The sequence below is a fragment of the Amblyomma maculatum genome, chromosome 1 (assembly GCF_055883805.1).
Source record: "Amblyomma maculatum isolate TAMU_Amacu chromosome 1, ASM5588380v1, whole genome shotgun sequence".
Lineage (NCBI taxonomy): Eukaryota > Metazoa > Arthropoda > Arachnida > Ixodida > Ixodidae > Amblyomma > Amblyomma maculatum.
Genome location: NC_139344.1, coordinates 467,862,730 through 467,872,201, shown reverse-complemented (window position 1 = coordinate 467,872,201; position 9,472 = coordinate 467,862,730). Strand labels below are relative to the sequence as shown.

At 49.4% G+C, this 9,472-nt stretch overlaps 1 pseudogene; it reads left to right on the top strand.

Moving 5' to 3' along the window:
* Positions 1-4,371: 4,371 nt before the first annotated feature.
* LOC146209889 (uncharacterized) lies at positions 4,372-5,071 on the top strand (annotated as a pseudogene).
* Positions 5,072-9,472: the final 4,401 nt, after the last annotated feature.

The following is a 9,472-nucleotide window of genomic DNA, read 5'->3' as shown; positions in this document are numbered from 1 at the left end:
ATCATAGCCCCCCTTACACAGCTCTTGAAAGGCACCCCTAACCTCTCCTCTTGGTCGCCAACCTGCGATGATGCATTCGCGACACTGCGCAATGTTCTGACGTCACCGCCAATCCTTCGCCATTACGGCCCTACTGCACCTACAGAACTTCACACCGATGCCAGTGGTGTCGGCCTCGGGGCCGTCCTCGCCCAGCGCAAGCCTGGCTTCTCCGAATACATTGTCGCCTACGCAAGCCGTGCTCTCACCAAAGCCGAGTCCAACTACTCCGTTACCTAAAAGGAGGGCTTAGCAATCGTGTGGGCTGTAACGAAGTTCCGCCCTTACTTATACGGCCACTCCTTCGAGGTAGTTACAGATCATCACGCTCTTAGCTGGCTCGCGTCTCTCAAGGATCCGTCTGGCCGTCTCGGGCGTTGGGCTCTTAGGCTTCAGGAATACGACATCCGTGTAGTGTACCGCTCTGGCCGCAAGCACTCTGACGCCGACACTCTTTCTCGGTCACCGGTGTGCTCGCCTAACTCATCATCCCCTCCTCAAGCATCCTTGTCAACACTCACAATTGAGGATATGCCTTTCGAGCAACGACAAGATCCTTGGGTTTCTAACCTGCTAGATATCCTTGGCACTACTTCCGCGGCTACGCATCCTCGGGCACTACGCCGACAGGCCTCCCATTTCGCCATTCGGGACGGCCTTCTCTACCGAAGGAGCTACAACTCAGACAGCAGAACGTGGCTTCTTGGCATTCCGCGCCACCTCCACTCCGAGGTTTGTGCCCACCATCACACTGACCCGCAAAGCGCTCATGCCGGCGTCCTCAAAACCTATGATCGAATTCGTCAGAGGTACTACTGGCGGGGAATGTACAATTTCGTACGTTGCTACATTCGCTCTTGCACCGCCTGTCAACAACGCAAGATTTCTCGCCACCCCGCTGGCCCTCTCCAGCCTTTACCATGTCCAGCTTGCCCGTTTGATCGCGTGGTAATCGACCTTTATGGTCCGCTACCATGCAGTGCCGCTGGTAATCGATGGGTCATCGTCGCCGTCGACCACCTGACCCGTTACGCCGAGACTGCTGCACTTCCCGCGGCGACAGCCCGAGAGGTAGCCCATTTTCTTCTGCACCACTTCATTCTTCGACACGGCGCCCCTCGCGAGCCACTGAGTGATAGAGGTTGTGTTTTTCTTTCCGAAGTAGTCCAAGAGCTCCTGTCGTCTTGTAAATCGATACATCGGGCTACAACTGCGTACCACCCGCAAACAAACGGCCTCACGGAGCGCTTCAACCGTACGCTTGGGGACATGCTTGCAATGTATGTTATATCTGAATCTGGAAGCTCCAACTGGGACCAGGTACTGTCATTCGTGACGTTCGCGTACAACACTGCCACCCAAGCAACAACTGGTTTTTCGCCCTTCTTTCTCTTATACGGCCGTGAACCATCTTGTACTCTGGACACAATTTTGAAATACCATCCAGATGCCTCTGAGTACAGTGCTTTGTCAGATATTGTACAGAAGGCCGAGGAATGCCGTCAGCTAGCTCGCACGTTTACCTTCAAAACTCAAGACTATCGCAAAAATCAGCATGATACCGATACCCCTGCTACCACGTTCCTGGCCGACAGCTTCGTTTGGCTATGCGTTCCTGCCACAAACAAACTAGACACCAAATACCACGGACCTTATCGCGTCTTGGAACGCACATCCCCTGTGAACTACGTCATCGAGCCAGTCACCCCTTCTTCCGACCACCGCCGTCGCGGCCGCGAGGTTGTCCACGTTAGCCGCCTCAAGCCATATTACAACCCTCTGGTCGTCTTTTCTCCCTGAGTCGCCAGGATGGCGACTTCTTCACGTGGGGGAAATGTAAAGAAGACAAAGAACGGAAAACGCTGTGGCATCGCCATCACCATCGCTTGTCTCCAGCGCCCATCTCTCGCGCTGAAGCTGTGCCCTGCGGCTGGCAATTCGATCCTGCTGTGCCCGAATTACTGGCAGCGCTAGACGTTCAAACCAACTATTAAATCCACATTTCACCAGCGACAGATGTCCCGTATCCTGGAAGGCCAGTCGGGTTTTGTGAACCCGATCGACAATATTCTCGTCTTTGGCAAGATGCGTGCAGAGCACGACCGTCAGTTTCAGGAAGTTCTAAATCGGTTAACAAAAGCGGGGGTAACTTTAAACCGCAAGAAGTGCACTTTCGCAGCCAGCTGCGTCAAGTTTCTGGGTGTTATTGTTAGCGCTGAGGGAATCTCTCCTGACCCAGACAAGGTCGCTGCAATAAAAGCGATGTCGGCGCCGCAAGACGTCACAGGTGTCCGTAGACTTCTGGGCCTTGTTAACCACATCAGGTGCTTTTTGCCTCGATCGAGTATCGGTGTATAACGACAGCACGGATCCGAAGTTTGCTGCTGAAGGAGTCTGAGTGGACTTGGGGCCACGCTCAACAGTCTGCCTTTACCAAGCTCCAGGAACTGCTCTGCTCGGACCTTTGCGTTGCGCAGTACAACACTACGTACAAGACGGCAGTATCAGCTGATGCCAGCTCCTTCGGTCTTGGTGCCGTATTACTACAACTGCAGCCTTCCGATGAGCGTCGTCCAGTTGCCTTCGCGTCGCGTTCACTCACTTCAGTGGTACGCCGCTACAGCCAGACTGAGAAGGAGACTCTGGCAGCAAGCTGGGGAGTGCTTCGTTTAGAGGAATATGTCTGTGGACTAAACTTTTTCCTGGAGACTGATAACCAGCCACTTCTGGCGCTCATGGCATCTATGGATATTGACTTACTGCCTCCACGGATACAGCGTTTCCGAATGAAGCTGATGCGCTTCCAGTACCAAGTACTCTATGTACCCGGCAAGTTGTTAGCCACTGCTTACACGCTCTCACGGACGCCAGTAGATGGTCCACTGCCAAGGCAAGCAGATCAAGTTGAGCTCTTTGTGGAAGGGATTCTTCGCTCAATCCCAGACTTCGTCTCTACACGTCAAGAACAGCTTCGCCAGGCACAAGCCAATGATGGTGTCACGAAATCGGCGCACATTTTCATCAAGCCGGTACGGCGCGAGGCCCGCGTGGCGTCGCGTGGAAAGCATGGAGAAAAAACCTCCTTCCCTTTGCGGGAGAGCGCGTAGCTTTGTACGCGTTGCCGTCACCCTCTTTCCCATTGCCCGGGGAGGACGGTGGTTCATCGGTCTGGAAAACGCCAGAAAATTCCAGAATCTTCTATGGGACCTGGCCAATGGCGACGCGCGGCTCGACGGGAGGAAGAGAGAGCGCTATAACCAGCGAAGCTAAGTGTGTGTGCGCGCTAGCTTTGACGCGTGCTAACAAACAGACGCGGCGCGCCCTATTTAAAGAGACCGCGCCGCTTGATGAGTCAGTCAGTCAGTTCGTCAGTGTTTTGCGACGTGCTCGCCTGTGCTTCGGCTGGACTCCCGGGGATCACCCGTGCTGGCAAGCCCACGGACCTTCAAGGGAGCGGCGCTCGTCTCGTATGGCGGCCACATCGTGACTCTTGAGGCGTCGGACTGCAACAGTGCCCGGTGAACAATTTTGTGTTTGTTTATGTAACTCTCTCGTGTTTGATCTGTTGTAAAGCCTCTGTGTTATTGAATCATTCTGTAGTTGCATGCTTAGCGTTTGTTTTTCTGTGAACCTCTCGTCTGTGCAATTTTAGTGTTTGTGTATTCCTCTGTATCGTCTCTTGCTGTGTATAAAATTTGTTTCGTTTGTTACTTCTGACTCCGAACCTTACTCTGGCTTGAACCGGCGACCGCTGGGCACCAAACGGCCACCCCCTTCTGTCACTACAAGGTAGTTGAATTCCGGCTGAGCTTGCCACGCAGGTCGAGGGCATCTCCTTAGCGACCGGAACAGCTATCCTCCGGTAGTGTGCGCCCGTTAAGGGCGCATCGGTAATAATCCCCCTAATTATTAACGGGTGACAGATGGTGAGTGCAACCTTCTGCTTGAATACTGCACCAAAGGCTGGCCTAGGTAGTTAAGGCTGCCTCTTCACGTTAAAAAGTATTGGCAGCATCAGGGGGACCTCGGTGTTTGTGAAGGGCTTCTTCTGAAAGGAGTCCGCATTGTTGTGCCTTTGGCTCTTCAGCGGTTCATGCTTGACCTCATTCACGACGGGCATCAGGGTATTAACCGTTGCAAAGCTTTTGCTCGAGAGTCAGTATGGTGGTCTGGAATAAACATCCACATAGAAACGCTCGTCTCTAACTGCGCCAAGAAACACGCGTTCAACGCGCAGATCCGATGTTGCCTTCACAGACTCCAAGTCTTCCATGGCAGGAAGTAGGAGTAGACCTTTTCCATCTGAATGGTCAAGATTATGTGCTGCTGGCCGACTACATGTCACGCTTCCCAGGAGTCATCAGTCTGTGTTCTACAACAGCACCGGCAGTCATCGCAGCTATTAAGAGCGTCTTTGCACGCTATGGCATTCCAAACGTCGTCCGCAGCGACAACGGTCCACAGTTTGCATGCAATGACTACTTTGTCTTTGCGCAGGCTTATGGCATCAGGCATGTCACCGGCAGCCCACGTTATCTGCAGTCCAGTGGGGAGGTGAAGAGGATGGTGCGAACCGTCAAAAACATACTGCACAAAGCCGACGATCCTTTCCTGGCTCTGCTGGCCTACAGGGACACTCCTGGCATCAGTGATGTGAGTCCTGCACAACTTCTCAGGGCAGACGCCTAAAGACAAGAGTTCCCAAGATAGCACAACAACTCGACGCAGGCTGGCCCAAGTCGCATTCTTTTAACCAGCGAGATCGACTTAATCGGAGGACGCAGGCACGGGACTTAAACCGGAGGCATGCAGCCCAAGTACAGCGTCCACTTCATACTTGAGCAAGTCTGGGTGCGGGACGTAAATAGCCCCTGCGATGGTTCTGGGACGAGCCCAGCGCTCCCGATCGTACGTAGTGGAGACCCCGAAGGGTGTCCTCCAGCGTAATCGCCTGCACCTTGTCCCAATAACCAACTCCTCGTTGTCAAGGGGTGGTGCCATAGAACCCAACCACAGCAACGAGCGAGCCTAAAAGGGCCCAAAACAAGGGAAGTAAAAGCAGAGTCATATGTCAAAACCAGAAAAAACGTGCGAGGCAAAAGCAGAGTCATAACTAAAAACAGATAAAACGTGCGAAGCAAAAGCAGAGTCATGAACTAGAAACAGACCAAACGTGCGAAGCAAAAGCAGAGTCAAAAACTAGACATATGAAACGTGCGAAGCAAAAGCGCAGCATTGTGGCCCTTGGCCACAATGTTGTTCGCGCCCCCTCTGTTGTAATACGTTCACAATGAGTTTTATATAATCTGTTGTTAATGCTTTCCGGCCCTCCTCCTCGTTTCTTTTATGGTTTTTCCGGGTGAAGATTGTCGGCCGCCCTTTGTTAAACTGTGTTTGCTTCGTAGTTTAAGGCCCCTTGATTGTCACGTGAGTTTTGACATAAATTGTGCTGTGGTTTTCCTCGAAAATAAAGTTGTCAGTTAGCGCCTGTCCTGTCTACATCTGTGTTAGTTGTCCCCGTCCTTTTTGCGCTATGACTTCAAGAAATTAATCCAGCAAACTATTTCATTGCATATGCACTTTGGTTTACGCACTGCAATGTATACTCAAAAAACATACAGCTTTATGACTTCCTTTTTGTTGTGTTTTATTTTTAGTGGCGCCACCCGGCACTTCCGTTGCTGCTGTTTTCAGGGAATGGCAATACGCATAGAGGCACCCTAGGCAGACAGGTGGATTGAATATATGAGCGTCCCCCCCCCCCCCCATTGTCATTTTTCCCCCAAATTAACTTGGAGGTTTTTATACATCAGCACACTACTTCGTCATTTAACTAAATTTTCATTTCTACTCTTCTCATATTATGTCACCTTTCTGATTTTCGGCCACCATTCTTCTAATCGCTGTTTTTTAACTGCTACTGCAGATTAATTCATCCGAGCACTCGTATCACTCAAGTTTACCTATAGGGCCTCACGGAGAGTGACTCCGCCTGTATCGGCATCCGGAGAGCTACCACAACATTTGAGTATGTGGTGTTTAATTGTTCCTACCAATTTACCACACTCTGCGCATGCCCCGCCGGAGTGGCGCAGTAGTTACGGCGGTCGAGTACTGTTTGAAAGCAAGCGGGATCGAATCCCGCCTTCGGCAGCCGCTTTTCGATGGAGCCGAAAAGCAAGGCGCCCGTGTGCTGTGCGATGTCAGTGCACGTTAAAGAACCCCAGGTGGTCGAAATTGTTGGAGTCCCCCTTTACGTCGTCTCTCATAGCCTGAGTCGCTTTGGGACGCTAAACCCCACAAAACAAAACAAAAACACACACTGCACATGTCATCGTCTTCGTTAAATTTCTTTTTGCAGCTGTGTGTTTATTTCCTAATCTTGCTTTAAAACGTAGGGCACTGCTAGAGGACTGTGGCGTAGCCAGAATTTTTTTTCGATGGGACGTTACTGCGCGGTCTCCTCCGTATCGATCGGTCAAGAGCTACCTGTCCCCAACCTGTATACCTATGAACTGTGCCATGAAGTACGTGCTGCGTGCCGCTATGCAAGACACGAAATAATAATACCGCTTCACGATTTCGTTATCTGCATTCGGAGCATGTATACAGTTTCAGGAGAACATCGTTTGTGATTCAAATGCATCACAGGTAGTTTCTCAGGCGTGTAATTACCGTTCATATGGACGGAATAGTCTTCCTGAGAGACCCACAGGTGAAAAGGTACCTAGTGTGCCTATAACCCTGACTATAATGAAGCATTGGCACAGTAAGAACTTTCAGCAGATCACTTCGACAGGCTTTCCGTCGAAGCATGCACAGACACTAAAAAAACTGAGATTCAGAGCGAACAAGGGGCACGAGATACAGAAGGCAGGGGCGTCAGGAAACGTTGGCCTTCGGAGTCTGTGCATTAGGTGCCACACTGTTGGCTGTTCTTCCTTACCTGCATGTCGCATCACCCATGGGCTCAAATTTGTGACAGGTCATTACGAAGTGAATGTAGTTATTTCATCATCATCATCATCATCAGCCTGACTATACCCACTGCAGGGCGAAGATCTCTCCCATATTTGTCCAATTAACCCGGTTCTGTGCTGGCTGCCTTCACTTTACCCCTGCGAACTTCTTAACCTCATCCGCCCACCTAACTTTCTGCCGCCCCCTGATACGCTTTCCTTCCCTTGGAATCCAGTTTGTTACCCTAAGCGTCCATCGGTTATCCTCTCTTCGCGCTACATGTCCTGCCCACGCCCATTTCTTCTTCTTGATTCTCACTAGAATGTCTATAACTTAAGTTATTTCTCTCACCCGTCTGCACGCTTCCTGTCTCTTAATGTTACCCCTACCATTTTTCGTTCCATAGCCTTCTGCGTTGTCCTCAACTTAAGCCTAAACCTCTTGGTTAGTTTGGTTTTTTGGGGTTTAGCCTCCACGTTTCAGCCTCTTAGGTGAGTACAGGTAAGTTGCAACTGTTGTATACTTTCCTTTTGAGCGCTACCGGTAAGCTGCTAGTCATAATCTGCGAGTGCTTGCGAAATGCACTCCATCCCAATCTTATTTTCCTTATTTCCTTTTCATGGTCCTGATCTGCGGTTACTACCTGTCCTAAGTAGACATATTCGCCTACTACTTCCAGTGCTTCGCTACCTAACGTAAACTGCTGTTCCTTGCCGAGGCGGTTAAACATTACCTTAGTCTTCTGCATATTGATTTTCAAGCCTAACTTTCTACTTTTCTTGTCTAGTTCATCAATCATTATTTGCAGTTCATCCCCCGAGTTACTTAGCAAGGCAATGTCATCAGCAAATCGCAGATTACTGAGGTATTCCCCATTTGCCCTTATCCCTAACTGCTCCCATTCCAAGTCTCTCAATACTTCCTCTAAGCAAGCTGTGAATAATACTGGGGAGATCATGTCCCCTTTCCTAACACCTTTCTGAATGGAAATTTTGTTACTTTATTTATGCAGAACTATGGTTGCTGTGCAGCCACTACACAAATATCTTCTAGCACTTTCACATACGGCTCATCTATCTCCTGATTTCGCAACGCCTGCATCACCGCCGAGGTTTTTACTGAGTCAAATGCTTTTTTCGTAATCGATGAATGCTATGTATAAGGGCTGGTTATATTCCGAGCATTTTTCTGTCACTTGGTTGATGGTTTTGATATGATCGATAGTAGAGTACCGTTTCCGAAAACGTGCTTGATCCTTTGCTTGATTGCAGTCTAAGGTTGTCCTGATTCTATTAGCGATTACCTTAGTAAATACCTTATACGCAATAGACAGTAAGCTGATTGGTCTGTAATTTTAAGGTCGTTAGCGTCCCCTCTCTTATGAATGAGGATAATGTTTGCATTCTTTCATGGTTCCGGTAACGTCGATTACACCAGGTACTGCGTATACAGGGTGGCCAGTTTTTCTAGCACGATATCCCCCACGTCTTACAACAAATCTGTAGTTATCTGATCCTCTGCAGCTGAGTTCCCCTTTTTCATAGTTTCTATTGCTTTTTTAACTCGTCCTTCGTCACTGGTGGAACGCCTGACTGTTTTTCCCTGCCGCCAATCTCATTACGGTCCTTACTACTTTGGCTACTGTAGATATCAACATAGAACTCGGCTATTTTGACTATCATGTCCATATTCGTGATGACGTTGCCCGTTTTGTCCCTTATCGCATACATCTGATTTTTGCCTCTGCCCAATTTCTTCTTCACCCCTTTAATGCTTCACCCGTTCTTTACAGCATGCTCAATTTTATCCGTGTTATACTTCCTTATATCGGCCACTTTGCGTTTATATATTAGCTTTGATATCTCGGCCAATTCAATCTGGTCTGTTGGATTGGAAGCTTTCATACTCTGTCGTTTCCTTATAAAATTTTTCTTCTCCTTAGACAGCTGACCGGTATCCTCCCTAACTATCCTACCGTCACCTTCTACAGCGCACTCAGTAATAATATCTCTGAAATTATTGTTCATTGCTTCCAGGGTAATGTCACCATCCTCGGTTGGAGCTGAATATCTATTCTGTAGCGAGATCCTGAACTACCCTCCCCCTCACCGCTAATTCGTTGATGGATTTCTTTCTTACTAATCTGTTGCGTTCCTTCCTACCCAGGCTAATTCGGGACCTCAACATCCTGTGGTCACTGCATCGCACTTTCCCGATTACCTCTACATCTTGCATAATGGCCGAGGTTGAACACAGTGTGAAGTCAATTTCATTTTAGTCTCCCCGTTAGGACTTTTCCATGACCATTTCCGGTTCTTCCGTTTGCAGAAGAAGGTATCCATGATTCGTAAGGTATTGCGTTCTGCAAACTCAACTAGTAATTTCCCCCTGCTATTCTTAGAACCAATGCCATAGTCACCTACTGCCTGGTCCTTTTGCCCTACCTTGGCATTGAAGTCTCCCATTAGTACAG